The 17,041-nt window shown below is 35.0% G+C and overlaps 1 long non-coding RNA gene across 1 annotated transcript; it reads left to right on the forward strand.

The window, feature by feature from the left end:
- The first annotated feature begins 1,870 nt into the window (after nt 1-1,870).
- On the forward strand, nt 1,871-6,430 carry LOC138313282 (uncharacterized). Its single transcript, XR_011207156.1, has 3 exons — nt 1,871-2,192; nt 2,752-2,811; nt 6,214-6,430. It is a non-coding gene; the product is annotated as an uncharacterized lncRNA (long non-coding RNA).
- The last annotated feature ends 10,611 nt before the right edge of the window (nt 6,431-17,041 follow it).

Below are 17,041 nucleotides of genomic sequence, written 5' to 3' on the forward strand. Positions count from 1 at the left end.
TTTAGTAAATTGAATTATAAGGATTAATTTGAATATATTTTTTATGTTATGGAGATATAACACAAAAATCTGAGTGTACTCTCATCATAAACCGCTTCGCGGTTTATTTAGAGTACACTCAGATTTTTGTGTTATCTCTCCATAACATAAAAAATATTTTCAAGTTAATCCTTATATATATTTTTTTTCCTCTCTGAAGCTATGTATTGGATAGCATATTTATATGGTATCAATAGCATCATTATATGGTTGTGATTCAAAATCAAACTTTTTGAGTCAATTTTGCTAATTTTTCTCATTGTCCGAGTCTTTTTGATAAATACTAAAAAAAAACAGGTGAGTGATACAGGCCCTCTGGGCCTCTTGTTTGCTGTTCATCTCCTGTATAAATATACCTAGATCACTTCATCGGAAGAAGCGTAGTTTCAATATGGCGTCGTTAGACTGTTCCCGGCTGTAATTTATACATGCGATGCACTCTGGGATAGCTTCCACTGCGGGCGTCATTAAGTAAGGCTATGGGGTACCTTCTTATCTCTACTATTTAAATCTCTGATATAACATGGGAAAAGTGACATTATATTGTGATTGTTACTGTAGTTGCTAATATTCATGGGGTTTTCATTTCGCCTTCTTCATGGTTTCATCTAAAGTCGTGAAAAAATGTATGCCTTGCGAAATTTGTCAAAATGGTAGTTTTTACATATTATATTGTATGTTAACAGTCTGTTGTATGAATGACACTTTCAAAGGCTACAATTATAATTCACGAAAATAAATCCTTGCAAATAAAAGTCCAAACAATAAATCACGAAAATTTGCACCTGTGAATTTTAACAACTATATAGTAGTCTATAACTCTATCAAACCTCTGTGTGTAAATCATTTTAGTCCAAGCTACAGAAAAAAAAATGTCCGACTAGATTACAATTGAAACTATCGATAGCTTGATTGGCATTCTATCAGCGATTGTTATCGGCTTATTGAATATGCCATCGATTGATTAATTTGAGAGGCATAAAATCACAATATATCGATAGTGTGAAGTATTGTTACACCCCTAAACACGCTGATCATACTTGTAAAGTGAAAGCGGATGGATAAAGTGTGTTTCGGGTGGATCCAAAACTGCTGAAACAAATTCAATGAAATTTTGCAAAAACCCTTCTAAAGCATCAGCCCAAACACAATTGTGAATTATAGGGCCCCCACCTCCCAGGAGGCTGTGGAAGGGGCCAAAATGGCTAAAATTGGTTAAAATTTCAAAAACCTCTTCTCAACTGTTGCATATGAAGTTCATCGTAGGCCATAATGCATATATGTATAAGTGTTGTTATAATCGATGAAACTTGGAAGAAAATTGGATTGTTTTATCAAGTCAATCAAGTGATTCACCTTGATTATATTGACATACATTGACAGACAAGTATAATACAAATGATCTAATATACTACATGTAGATTTTATTTGCTAAATTGCAATATAAGATGTTGGGAAAAAAAAGAAAATACACAAGTTGTGCAAACATATTTTTCATGATAAAACAAAACTGCAAGAAAAAAAATCAAATAGTAAGACTTCTAATATCATCGTATATCTGTCAGACAATACAAATTTAGTGAATCACTTCGGTTTTGATTTGTAGGTGGCCCTTTAGATCTCGACTCTGACCTTTTCACGTCCCTGCTGAGGATCAAATTCTGGCCTGTTAGGTGAAAGAAAAAATGGCTTAACCACTACACGACCCGACTGGTTAGACAAAAACTTATATTCAGATTTTAATCAAGTGTACCTAACTTACTTACTGTATAACTTATTCGGTTATTGGTGTTATTCTGTTTCAGATTTAAATTAACAATTCAAAAAATGGCAGCCAAGCGAGAGGCCAAGACAGAAGATATCAATGAGGAAGTTATTTTCAAACATAATCTTCTTGTCGATCATTTGAGTGTACACATGGTGGAAGATGACTTTCAGTCATTGAAAGATCTATTTAAGGATTGTCCCCCGCGCGCCAAAAGACTTAATCAACACTACAACTGTTCAAGAGCTATTTGTTAAGCTCAAGAAAAACGAAAACATCAGCATCGGACACTATGAATATTTCACTGAACAATTAGAAAAAGTTGATAAAAGTTTGGCTTCTTATGTGAGAAGAGAAGAACAAGAAATAAGAGATATCCTGAACGCAGGTAAGCTTTGTATCACGCAAAATTTATAATTATGATTTCTTCATCTAATTGGCTGACATTAATTAATTGTATACAGCTATAATAATTTTTGACTTTACCACAGTTCTTGTGTTCTAAAGTAATAATATTGTCCGCCTGTCCAACTGTCAGTCCATTTTGTCGGTAATTGTGCTCCGTCCACTGTCCGCCATTAATTGAAAAATTAAAAATAGTAGCTTTGATTTCCTATTCCTGGTTGAAAGTTATGAATTATATAACAGATTGGCGGTTACAGCTATATGGTTAAAGTTATGAATTATATAACAGATTGGCAGTTACAGCTATATGGTTAAGGTGTCGGATATAACCATCCTACATCTACCTGTCCACTCTAGGTAATTGAGTGATATGGTAGCAAATCACTGTCCTTGCACATTAGAAAATATATATATTCGGGACACAATTTCTAACCCTATACAAGGTATTTCTCATATTTCATTATTTTGCTGATTAATATTAATGTCTATATACACACATGGGCAAAAAATTGACTGTAGATTTAACTGTGCTTTTCTTGTAGGTCTGTTGCCAGCCAAACTACAGCGGACTGAGCAGGAATCTTTCCAGCAATCAAATCCAGGTGTGTTATTAGGCTTTAGCATACTTACAGTACGGCAAAGCCTTATGCTATGGAAATTAACAACAATCCTAGCAATTTGATTGGTCCAACTATTCCAACAATTTGCTAACACCATCTGGTGACAAAATCTTCCTACAAATTATTGCCATTATTATTCAATATAATTTTCTGTGTGAAATTGCTACAATTCGAAAAATGCAAACACAAAAAAAAACATTCAAATTGAAAATATTCAAAATTATTATGTCTGTAATTATTGGACACTAGCTGACATATTACACGTGACAGAGATGATTATTAAATACCTACAGTATATACGTAATAAGAATATATTCTCGAGATGTGGGATAAAATTTGACAGATTTGGTTCCCTTTCTTTCTCGGGTCAGTTCACATTTGCCAGCTCGCAAGTGTGAAATACCAATTAGCTTCCAAGTTTGGAAATTCATTTCAAATAGATACTAATGTGTATATTGAAACTATAGTATGTCATTAGCTGAAAATATACTTAATACTAGCGATGGCCATGATGGTCTGAGACAAACAATATATTGAATAGATCAGGGCCAATGCTTTTTTCAAAATCTTTTGATCAGTAAGAGATTGATCTTTTGATCAGTAGAGAATTGATCAGCAGAGACTTGATAAGTAGAGAATTGATCAGTAGACTTGATTACTCAGCAGAGACTTGACCAGATGCTACTTGATCAGCAGAGACTTGATCAGAGATCAGTAGAGAAATAACCATTAGAGACCTGATCAGTAGATTGTATCACTCAGCAGACTTGATTAGTAGACTTGATCAGCTGAAACTTGATCAGTAGTGACTTGATCAGCAGAGACTTGATCAGCTGAGACTTGATCAGCAGAGACTTGACCAGCAAAGACTTGATCAGTAGATTTTGATCACTCAGCAGAATTGATCAGCAGGAACTGGATCAGCTGAGACTTGATCAGTAGTGACTCGATCAGCTGAGACTTGATCAGTAGAGACTTGATCAGTAGTGACTTGATCACTCAGCAGAGACTTGTCCAGATGATACTTGATCAGCTGAGACTTGATCAGTAGAGACTTGATCAGCAGAGACTTTATCAGCAGAGACTTGATCAACAGAGGCTTCATCAGGAGAGACTTGATCCGTAGAGACTGGATCAGAAGAGACTTTTGATCAGATATCAGTAGAAAAATGACCAGTAGAGACATTATTAGTAAATTTTATCAATCAGCAGGCTTGATCAGCATTGCCTTGATCAGCTGAGACTTAATCAGCATTGACTTGATCAGCAGAGACTTTATCAGCAGAGACTTTATCCATACACTTGATCACTAAGCAGAAACTTGATCAGCAGAGACTTGATCAGGAGACACTTGATCTGTAGACTTGATCACTCAGCAGAAACCTGATCAGCATTGACTTGATTAGCAGAGACTTTATCAGCAGAGACTTTATCCATAGACTTGATCACTTAGCAGAAACTTGATCAGCAGAGACTTGATCAACAGAGACATGATCACCAGAGACTTGATCACTCAGCAGAGACTTGACCAGATGCTACTTGGTCAGCAGAGACTTGATCAGAGATCAGTATATAAATGACCAATAGAGACTTGATCAGTAGATTGTATCACTCAGCAGACTTGATCAGTAGAGACTTGATCAACATAGACTTGATCAACAGAGACTTGATCAGCATTGACTTGATCAGCTGAGACTTAATATAAGCATTGACTTGATCAGCAGAGACTTGATCCATAGACTTGATCACTCAGCAGAGACTTGTCTAGAAGATACTTGATCAGTGGAGACTTGATCAGCAGAGACTTCATCAGCAGATAATTGATCAGTAGAGACTTTCTATCAGAAATCAGTAGAAAAATGACCAGTAGAGACTTGATCCGTAGATTTTATCACTCAGCAGACTTGATCAGCTGAGACTTGATCAGTAGTGACTTGATCAGCAGAGACTTGATCAGCAGAGACTTGATCATTCAGCAGAGACTTATCCAGATGATACTTGATCAGCTGAGACTTGATCATCAGAGACTTAATCAGGAGACACTGGATCAGTAGACTTGAGCACTCAGCAGAGACTTGATCAGCAGACTTGATCCGTAGAGGCTGGATCACCAGAGACTTTTGATTAAATATCAGTAGAAAAATGACCAGTAGAGACATGATCAGTAGATTTTATCACTCAGCAGACTTGATCAGCTGAGACTTGATCAGTAGTGACTGGATCAGCAGAGACTTTTTATCAGAAATCAGTAGAAAAAATGACCAGTAGAGACATGATCAGTAGATTTTATCACTAAGCAGACTTCATCAGATAAAAGTGATAAGCTGAGACTTGATCAGTAGTGACTTGATCTGCAGAGAATTGATCAGCAGAGACTTGCTCACTCAGCAGAGACTTGTCCAGATGATACTTGATACTTGAGACTTCATCAGGAGAGACTTAATCAGTAGACTTGATCTGTAGAGACTTGATCAGCAGAGACTTTTGATTAAATATCAGTAGAAAAATGACCAGTAGAGACGTGATCAGTAAACTTGATCTTTCAGCAGACTTGATCACCAATGACTTGATCAGCAGAGATTTGATCACTAAAGACTTCATCATTAAAGCCTTGATCACTAAAGACTTGATCAGCAGAGACTTGATAGTGAGATTATAATACATTTTCTGATTGAGATGTATGTAATCTGTGTGATCATTTTGTGAAAGTTGGAGCAATAATTGTCCATGTTTATTAGGTCATCTGATCCGAAGGGTCAGGATTACCTATAGTCGCCATGTTTCGTCCGTAGTCGTGCGCGTCCGCCGTGCGTTAACTTTTCAAATTTTGAACTTCTTCTCAAGTTCTGCCGATACAAATTGACTAAAACTTGCCTGAAATGATCCTAACATGGTCCCGACAAAGTGTTGTTATTTTTTGGGTCAGTTCAAAATCCAAGATGGCCGCTACAGCCGCCAACTTGAAAACACATTTTGAACTTCTCCTACGGTTGTACCTGTGCGATTTGGCTGAAACTTGCCTGAAATGATCCTGACATGGTTCCAACATAGTGTTGTCATTTTTCTGGTCGATCCGAAATCCAAGATGGCTGCCACAGCCGCTTATCTTGAAAACACATTTTGAAAGTTCTTAAGTTCTGCTGGTGCGATTTGGCTGATTCTTGAACTAAAAGTAAAGCTGACATGGTCCTGACCAAGTGTTGTTATTTTTCGGGTTAACCCGAAATCCAAGATGGCCACCACAGCCTCCATCTTTAAAACAGATGACCGATAAGACTCTTGAGCCTCTTGTTCATTTTAATATATAATCTGACCCAAAAAAAATATTCTTTTGAAACAAAGATTTTGTTCTGATCATTCGATCTTGTTTCCATAACATTGCAGATAGTAACATCAACCCAGTTGGAGCCGAGAGAGTCAGTCAGCTGATGGAGTCTTTCATCTCTGTTGCCGTCCCTGGTGAGACCAAAAGTAGTGCATCAAGCGAAAATACAGGAACAATAGCCAACCCGGAAATCTTTTGTGGAGCAGTGGCTAACCCAACAACTGGCAATTGCAATCAACGTATGATATTATTTTCAGTGTAGATTATATGTGCATAAAATCTCAAAATCTGTTTGGTTTGGTGTCAATTTGGTTTTTCATATGTAAAATATATAAGATAAGAAACTTAATACTATATTTTTTCTATATATACTCTAGAAAAAATAATATGAAATGGATATGAAATACTATTTTGTTGGAATATAAATTAGCCGTAGTTTCATGGCATTGGCCAACTATAGATATGTTGTTAATCATTTGATTTCAGTTACCTATCGGTCTCAGACAGTTATCATAACGGATCTCCACTGTCATTGGAAATCGCTCTAGTTCACTACTAGGCCAAATATTATGTACATGATTCCGGATACAGTATTCATGGACCCTGGTCCTAAGTAGGAAGTTACGTTTTTCAATCATGATATTCTCCTCGTATTACTCAAATGTTTCCTGCTTACTATCAGTCACCCAGTTATTACTCTTTTTATGAGATGTTATGGCACCCGATTACACTGATTGAAATGATTATTGGGTTTGTCCCCACATACCGGGACGCGGCACGCTATTGTGACCTAGACTTGATCTGACAGTGAACAACACGCTCCTTCTTGCTGCAAAACGTCCTCATACCTACGCTTCACATTAGATCTTGTCTGGATGAACGATACATTTTTGATAAGAAGCATCAGTGCGCATACTTGATGACGCTCCACGATTAAGCTACAGGCGAGAGATGCATGCTTCAGTGCATCGAGTTCAAACTAGTGAGTTTGTAAATTTGTAACGATTTTGTCAGCAATTTGATCCGAAGAATTACGGACATTAAACACAGAGAGTCAGGTAACATTAACATTGATCCTACAGTCTGTATGATCAATCCAAATTCTTATTTTTACGTGTTTCAGTCAGTACCATCAATTACATCGACAACAGGGAATATAAAGATGAGACCTTTTAATGTTGAGACTATGAAAGTGAAAAATTATGCTGAAAATCTGTCCAATCGGAAAAACAAAACAGTAACACACCCAAGGTTTGTATGTAAAGTGTGTACAATGTTAGCATTTGAATGCTATCGGAATGCTTGCAGTACCTAAAATGTTGAATTCACACAGAAAATGCCTTGGGGACCATGTTTAATTTAATTTGTTAGTCCTCTGCCGATAAAACTGGATAGAACTTATTGTTAGTGCCAGATTTCTGTCTGTCTGTCTCATGTCTGTCCGGTCATCAATTCTGTCTGTCTGGATGATGGTTTCCAGATTTAACTTCAGAATATTAATGTTGTTGTTTTTGTTGAAATTTTCAATCAATATTAAGCTTATGCAGGGTATCACAACTTGGATTGATGTTGGGTCAGGTATTTGTCCGTCACTGTTACTAAACATTTCAATAAATTCATGTAATAACAGGTGAAGATAGTATGGGTCATATAATTTTTTGTACAGAATCCCATGAACATTAGATAATCTTTTTGACACTATAGAAATCTAGAAATCATTCAATTCAATTATATAAGATTAAGTACCATGTAATTTGGTCGCTGTTGTGGAATGTCGCCTTAAATTGAATTCAAATTTAAAATAAGTCAATATAATCTTTGCAATTGGCCATTATTTGGTCCAATAGTTGTGCATTTATGAAAATAATAATAATATGGTTGGTCTACATACAAAACATGTTCATGTACAAAATGTTAGGAAACTGAAAGACATCATATTATGTTTTTGTTTTCTAGGTGGTCCTCCTGTCGCAAGATCCTGTGCAGCAAGCTACCAAGTCACTCCCAAAGTAAGTTTCACAGGTGAAAATTTGGATATTAATAAAGCAATATTGAGCATCTCATTATTAATTAGTAAGTTAATGTCCATATGATAATGTATGTTTAGTTCATATATGACAAGATATTGTAATACAGAAATTAAAATAACAGAACATAATGTAATATAGAAACTGTTTTGTCATTTGGCAAATATGAAGTATTGTAATACATGAAATGTAGTATCATATGCAAGATATTTGTAATACAGAATAGTCATATGTTAATGTTATGTCATATAATGATATAATACATGTATTTCTGGTGAGAATGTAATACAGAAATGTAATGTTAACTTCATATAGCAAGATATTGTAATACAGATATATGTAATGTATTAGTCACAATGTCATTCGCGAAAATATTGTAATACAGAAATATATGCATTAATAATAAAAACAAGGGATTTTTAGCTCACCAGTCAAGAAGGAACAAGTGTGGTTATATATCATGATGCAGCAATCCATTCATATTATCCGTCCAGTGTCCGCCAACATTTTCCTTTAAAGTTCACTATTAGGAATTTAAATCTACATTTTGTTTGTTTGTTTGTTGATTAATTAATTCTTATTAACAGCCAGGGTTCATATAAGATTACAGTTGCCTCCCATTTATGTGGTGTTCTTGTATCAGTGTATATTTTATGAAGTGCACCATGTTTTGGGAGCTGCGGTATTGTGTTGTTCTTTTCTTGTAAATTGGAATCTTTACTTTTTATATCACTAATTTGAAGCATGCTGAAGACACTATTTAGCAATACACCCAAACCCGGTCACTTTATACTGACAACGGGCGAACCAGTTTTCCAATTTTTGTATGCTGAGCGCTATAATTAGCAGTTCTACATGGATTATTATTAAGTTATTTGGCCCCTGGAATAGGTGTATAATTGAATATGAATTGTTTTGGAAATTGCCTACCTGGTAAGTTCAACATGTTTGTAATACCTGGAGGCAGGGTGCTTGTGGAATGGTTTTGCAAGATTTCAGACATGTCAGTGCTAGAGCTTTAAACTTTAAATTGTCATAAAAACATTCTTTAACATTAAAATTACCCATGTTGTGGCCAGGTTACAACTGATGATTGGGGAAGGGAAATAAGAGTGTTTATATAACTTTCTTAAACTGCTGAACTTTTACCCTGGGGCAGGAAAAATGGAGTCAAATTTGGAATTAAGGTAAATTCTATTTGTAACATGCGTCATGTTCTGCATGGATTTCATAGCCAAATTGCATGCCTGAAAAATGTTCTTATTTTGCCAAAGGGACAACTGTTGTTTTATAAATGAATGGACAGTGTACTGGGTCTAAAAGTAGTTAGGTCTGTTAAAAATTGTTAAAAAGTTAATTCCTTCTGTAGTAGGATCTTACATGAGTGGACTATTCTAATATGAAAATTTAATCAAAATGGTTCACTTATTTGATATGCTACTGTCAGCTTTTAGGTAAAAGTATCATGATGCATCAATTATACATTATGAGTTTGATAAATTTCATATTACATAGTCACGGCTTGTGTTATTTATTATAAATAAAATTTTTATTAAGAGAAACATCACGGATAAAAAAAAGTGTTATTATACGGTATGTTAATTTCTTGTTGTTTATGCCTGATAATTAAATACATATGGAAATTTACTGAGGGGGATAGGGGTGTGATTGTAATTCCGTTGTTGTACTTGACTAAGATTTTCACACGGCAAATTCATGCAGATGGTTATATTACATGCATAAATTTTACGGTGCATTCATGCACACATCATGTAGCTGACAGTTTCACATCCGTATCAAGTGTAATTAATGTTATACATTGTTTATAATATGAAGTTATGCGGCTGAACAATTAAAGACTGACAGCAAAATCTATTGTTTATTGCTAGTGTACACAAGTCATTGTGTATATAACAATGTAGGCGTATATTGGCAAATATAATTGTATTTGTCCTATCTTGATTTTACAGCTGATTCTAATTCCCATAAACACCTTTGACCAGTGGGTACTTTCCTCAGACGTTACTTTTTATATACCCTGAAAAATTATTAAGATAACCTGTTTTTGATATTCCAGTCAAAGACGTACTTTCAATATTAAGATTACATTTAGCATTTTGTTGTCTGTGTAGTTGCATGTATAGACATTCAAGGTATAGTTTTCCTCTGGTGGGTAACTATAAATGCTTTCAGTCATAATTGGGAATAGTACTCACGAATTTAGTTTCTGACTACAAGTTGCCTAAATCATTTGTAAAAGGTTAAATTTAGGTCAAAACTTACAATGTGTGGTATGGTTAAGTTGCAGATCTTTTATCATATTGGTTGGTGAGTTCTACCAGTACGATAGTGTTCAGTGAGTAATTTACCTGTATCCGGTTTAAATTTTTATTGATGCAGGATCACTTGGTTCATCTAGGTGGTCTTAATGTTTATGTACTTGATAATCTAATTTCTGCATATACTATGTTCATGACCTGTACAAATTAATTCATTTGTATTTTCAACATCAATGATGGATGTTTACTCAAGGATCGTTTTTGAACAAGTTTCACAGTCTTATTCTGTTTTGACCCTGGTGATTTTAATTATTGTTTGACGAGCTTTCAATGGCCTCACATGGCTGTAATAAAAAATGCATGGTCCGTCAGGATTTATACTTGATGAATAATGATCTTTAATACAACGTATGACTCGAACTTTAGTGTCCGAATAAACGTTTACGGACTTACTGGGTTGTTATTGTTTTGCAATTGTAAATGGCACCTGTTTTAACTGCATATGGATGTCAAATAGTGCTACACGAAATGAGAAAATTCTTTACGGTGAACATATGAATATATTTCTTAGGTCGATAAAGCAATGGATTCTCTAAAATTATGATAAAAATGGCCCGAAGGCTGAATGAACCTGCATTCATCCAATAGAGTTCACAAAAATAAAAATGTTGTTTTTCGGGGGAAAAAGACGATTAGCTCACCATCCGCCATCTTGACATCGTTATACACAGATGATAAAAACTCTTTATCCATAGCGCTGTTAGGCCATATGATACGTAGACTCTGTTATCGGCAAACGTTTTCGGCAAACATCGGTATGAATGTAGGCGTAAAACAATGAAAACGTTCGCAAAGTATACTGAGCTGTTTTTCGGATGGTATTACACTTGTTATGGCACCTCAGTGCCTGCTACTCGTAATTTAAAAGAGAGGTATAGTTTGTAAGCCCATTTACGTACATTTTTCCAGTAAGAATATGGGTCTACGGCAAGTTAATTTCGAACATCCTCGTATCAGTCAGTTGTCATTCAGTATCAGTCTATTGTATGATATATGATCCAGTATCACATATGTGGTACGGTATTTACCATATATACATCTTGAGCGTCCTACAGTGAAACTCCTTCTTTCCATTTTGATTGTAGTTCAGATAAATCGGTGTTTAGGCATTTAAATTAGGTAGCCTTCACTAAACTATTTTAAGACAGTACATGTATTCTTAGCTACACAGACATTAAGGTACTTTTTGCATCAGTAGCCACAAAGTTTATACAGTGCGCAATATGGCCGATCCATAGGTTGTGTACTGATCAGTACGTTTTCCCAGTAATTAGGTGTTTGTTTAATATTATGAAGGTCTGATCACGGATATGAAAGTACTTGACATAATTACTCAAAATACGTTGCATGATTGTCACATATTATTCTACTTGTTTTCAACATCGAAAATGTTATGCCGTTATAGTTTGTGTGCAACTGTTACCAGAAGTGGTTTTTATGTATGTTTTCAAATAGCTTTGAAAAGCTTATTTTTTTTATATAAAATGCAGGTCCGTCAGGATGTTAAATTTCTGGAAAATTTCGCCCAACGGTCGAACAGGTTGTATGAATAAACAAACTTCCATGCCCAAGTGTTTTTACGTTGTTTTCCAATTGCACCTGGTTTTAAGAGTTTCCGTCTACAATGAAAAATGGTATGCCAATGTAGTTGTTAAGCACAACTCTTCTGACAATGAAAAATGTCATATCTGTCGAACCGACAATCACGTAAAAATGTGAGTTCACAGTTGCCAAAAATGTTCTTGTTCGGGGGCATTCCGACACTCACCAGTGATAAACCATCTTGGTTACGATGAGTCATCACGAGGCGCGTTCGCTTAGGTTTCAGGTTGACAGTTATTTATGTAACTGTAGTTGTCTAGGCAACCATTCGGTTTTTCAGGACTACAATAGACCCACTGTTGTTGCAAACTTTCTATCGTTACTGAGAACTCATTCCGCTCAGACAATCACGCTCATCGTTGCACGTGGTAAGCCAATCACCAAGATAACCATTTACGTTTTGGTAAATGTTACCGTCGATTGGTATTTGGACATTCCGGTGATTGTCCAAAACCTTCTGGGGGGGGGGGGGGGGCATATTTGGTGAGTATAATTCGTCGGAACTATCCCTCGATCACAATTAGGATCTATTCCATCAGAATCATATTACATAGAGATTGGAAACTCCTGCTTTTCTTTGACATAGTCAGAGGGGGACCTCCGGTTTTTAGGCATTCTTCTAGCCCCAAATGTATTCAAAATAATTTTGGATTAAACAATAATTCCATGCATCAAACGCGTTTTAAAGCTTCATCATGGTTATTTTGTCAGTTTCTGTGCATTATGGTATTTGCAATGATTTTACGTTAATGTTCAATTTATACATCCCCCTTTACTGAGTCTTTTTCGAAATATCAGGAATCTCATTTTGCGTTCAGTTGTATTAATTGATCGGTGTATAAATCTTATTTGTATATCAAAAAATCGTACTCGTCATTGATGTATTACTATTGAACAGTACAACATATCAAAGTTAATCTTGGTATATACGACAATAATTGTTAAGAGTTTATCTATAAAAATCATAAGCTGTACATACATTGAAGTTGACCATAATTTGTTGCCAATGTTATGTATATATGTTTTCTGACCTCATTGATAAACCTACATTACATGTGGAGTTGCTAGTTGTTTATACGGCAAATGATGTAAATTGTAATACTTGATACATATTGATCCAAACTTCATGCTTAGTCAAAAATATCTTACCGTCTTCGACAGTGCAGTGGGTAATTGAATTTAACAGGGGTTTTTACCAAACGTCTAGGCGGGATTAGGCTTACACACCGTGTATAATGTTTGTACATCAATGTTCAGACGTCACAGATATTCTGGGAACATACGTTAGAAATTTAGCAATTGGTCTTTCAGTTGAAATTATTTATTCAGTATAGACAGGACAAATTCCATGATACGCGCTAGCGCTGTACAGACATGTTGGATTTGTCCTCTGTCCACTTATGTATATGGCAGTTCATATTGCTAGTGTACATGCCAACTGAAAAGACGTTACAATTTACATTGTTCACATTTACATTTGGATTTCAATTACATGTCGACAATACAGAAAGTAATATAACATTTGAGCATTACTAATGTATAAATATTGTCACGTCATGGATGGCAACAGAACTTTTTAACACGCCGTCTCCCGTTGGTTGGATGGTATTTGCTTACAGAACAAAAAAATGTTTAATAAGTTATGTGTACTCATATTGTGATCTCTTCTATGTTACTCAGTTCAATACATTCATTTATAATGCGTAAATAATGTCTTACTGTAACTGCTATTGCAATCGTTGGTAGATATATGTAATCACAGATTGGAGATTTATGTTTATTATGTTAATCTTCAAGATTGGACATTTAATACAGGCGAGAGAAACGACCGTTATGTAATTCATCTTACAGTTCATAACATGTTTTATTACATTAAACCAATTGGTACTATTCAGTACAGTGCCATGTATAAATATACACAGTTTGCAGACAGGAAAAACAATACAATTAGACGTTACAGGAGCACACAAACTCATTCGCAGCCGTACACGTATGGTAGTGTAAGATCTCACATTACGATATTTACATTGTATCATTTATTTTACTTTCTATTACATTATATGCCACCTTGATTAACATATTTCTGCATATGTTATTGTCACACAAACACTTTTTTAACGTTTATACTTTATAATTACGTTAGATTGTTGTTTCCACATTATACATGTTACTCCACTTACATTTATATATAACACGACGTTTTCTAATGTTAATTTCTACTGTATTCTAAAATAATAACCTGTTCTATTAGGGTGCCTTGCAATGAGGATCATGTCTTTATCCACTCTTACATTTCTTGAAACGGAATTTAGCTATTCTGATAATTGACTATACATTTGAGTTAACATTCACATGACATTAGGCGCTACATGACTTTACATTGTGTTATTCATTTAACGCCATTACTATATTAGAAGCATAAGGATTTGACATTACTTGCATAATTACGTTATGTTAGTATCAGTTATATACATGAATTTTGTTATACACATTGGCAGTATATTAGGATTTAGTTACATTGGGTCACCAAAACCCCACACTGGAATATAGTGTTACGACAATTCGTATTTCATTTAACGGACTGATTCTTGTCAGTTTCAAGATTACCAGTAGCATGATAAATTTGGATGTATTACCTCAGATGATCAAGGTGACAATTTTATAACAGTTAGTAATCGATCCATACTGGTGAATTTAAGACTTTAAGAGAGTTCAACGTAGATGTGGACATTAAAGGTAAATCACATGTAGATGTAGGTTACCGAAATGTTGTGAACCAACTATGCATTTCAATAAGCAAGATCTATAGGTAGTTTAAGTAGTCAATGACCAGACTCTGTGTATGTACACTTTGAACATTAGATTTGGTACTATATGTAGCGAATTACCAGCGTTAAGTATGTGCATATTATGAGTTTGAAATGCAAAGTTTCCATTTAAGTGATAAATGTGTCTCGTTACAACTGTTTATACCGTAGTGACAGGTACAGTCAACCGGGTTTTTCCTGTTTGGGTGACCCGCTATCTGACCTGTCGATGTTGACACAGAATTTTATGACACTTCCGCAGAAGTTTGCTAATTTATCGGTTTATTACCTGAATATCCACAAAATAAGTTCATTCGTTATTTAACGGAAATACAGTGTTATTATTTCCATGTAAATGACCTATTGATTGTATTTCAAAGACTGTTCCTCTGATGTTTTGACATTACGGAATTTACAAGATTGACTCATTCGTAAAGGCTCTCAAAAATTACTTTGGGGCGGTGCATTTATATATCAAGTTGTTTTGACTGTCAGTTGAAAGTATACTGAGTTATTAAAGTATTTATTTCATGTTTTGACAAATAAACCTGATCTGAGTCATAGAAAATTCTGATGAAAAGTTTTGTGTTATATGTAAGCATGTTGTCATAAATATTCAGGCTTCCGTACCACAAGCTTACCATAACTAAACACCGGAACATGACTACTAACAAATCTTACATGTGGTGACGTGTACAGGTGACATCAAGTTTGATTGATAGCATCCGGTGTATTTCTTCGTAATGTGTAATAATCCTCCCTGGGGGTTCGGTTACGTAGCACAGTTCCATATTATAGACTGTCAATTACAAGTATTTCAATTTTTAATAACAAACATAGATCGATAGTTTCTAAATCAAGTAAAAATTTACGTTTGAACAAACATTATGGTAAGATTAATTTATTAGTTGAAATGGCTGATCGCCTTGTCCTTAAATGATTTGAAAATATGTTGTGGTACCAATTGATTTAAGTATTTGAAGTCTTAAAGTTTCAGGTCATGGACTCAGAGGTACATCCTATGGCCAGCTCCTGACCGCCGTCCTTACATGACCCTGGCTGTTTAATTATAATAATCAAACAAACAAAGCCTCCAACCCCACCCCACCCCTACGCAGGGGTTTCAATATCAGGCGGTACCCGGTACTTTTTGCCAGTTAAACTTGGCTGTGGTACGGCCTGATTTGGGCTAAATTACATCAGTTAGCACACATATGGTATAGAAAAGCGTACCCCCTTAAATTTAATGTTTGTCAACCGCCTCTCCTGAAAGATAATGAATATTTAACCCCAGTTTAACTGATAATGCATGTCTGCATAATTACTTTTGTTACGTTCCAAAAGTTACAATTTTATTTGATAATGATGTTAACGGTAACATTGTTGCAGTGGATGTGGAAGTGACATTTGAGTTATGCGGCCCCCCTGAACATGGCCCGATGAGCTTCAACCTTGGTAAAAGTTGGAGGGATATCATAAAAAATGTCACTATGTCTGAAGGAGGCTGGTGGGGGGGGTAACTCAATAGCAAAGTTGGGCAGTTTGTTACACTGACAAGTATTTTTGTCAATGGTATACTAGATCATGATCATTGATCATCAGATGTTGGCATTTTATCAGACTGATAATCATATTTTGACTTGTAAGTCCATACTAATTTGTATGTATGTAAATAAACCTATGATATAGAAGAATTGACATGGACCATTTATAAGCTAAAATTTAGACAGTTAGTGCCCATGATGTATCTTCATGTAATTTATGTATAGTTCACATTTATAAATTGATGTATTTACTATTTATTCGTACAGTGTTTACATTGATTATGTTACATATATTATTAGTACAGTTTATACATTGATGTATTTTACATGTATGTCATTTTTATGTTGTGTTGTAAAGATCCATCTGTATTTCTTTATATACGTTAGTGTAGGGCGTAGAAGATAATATTTATAAATTTAAATAGTACCTTGAGAGTCAATAATTTACAATTTTATTATTTTTGTCGATTATTACCAACTTCAGCAATTTTTTCTATTGAACCGTGTGTTTGTTTTGGTTTGTCCCGTGAGTTAGGGAGAGGGATGTGTGGAGTGGGTCCACCCACAA

The sequence above is a fragment of the Argopecten irradians genome, unplaced genomic scaffold (assembly GCF_041381155.1).
Source record: "Argopecten irradians isolate NY unplaced genomic scaffold, Ai_NY scaffold_0629, whole genome shotgun sequence".
Taxonomy (NCBI): Eukaryota; Metazoa; Mollusca; class Bivalvia; order Pectinida; family Pectinidae; genus Argopecten; species Argopecten irradians.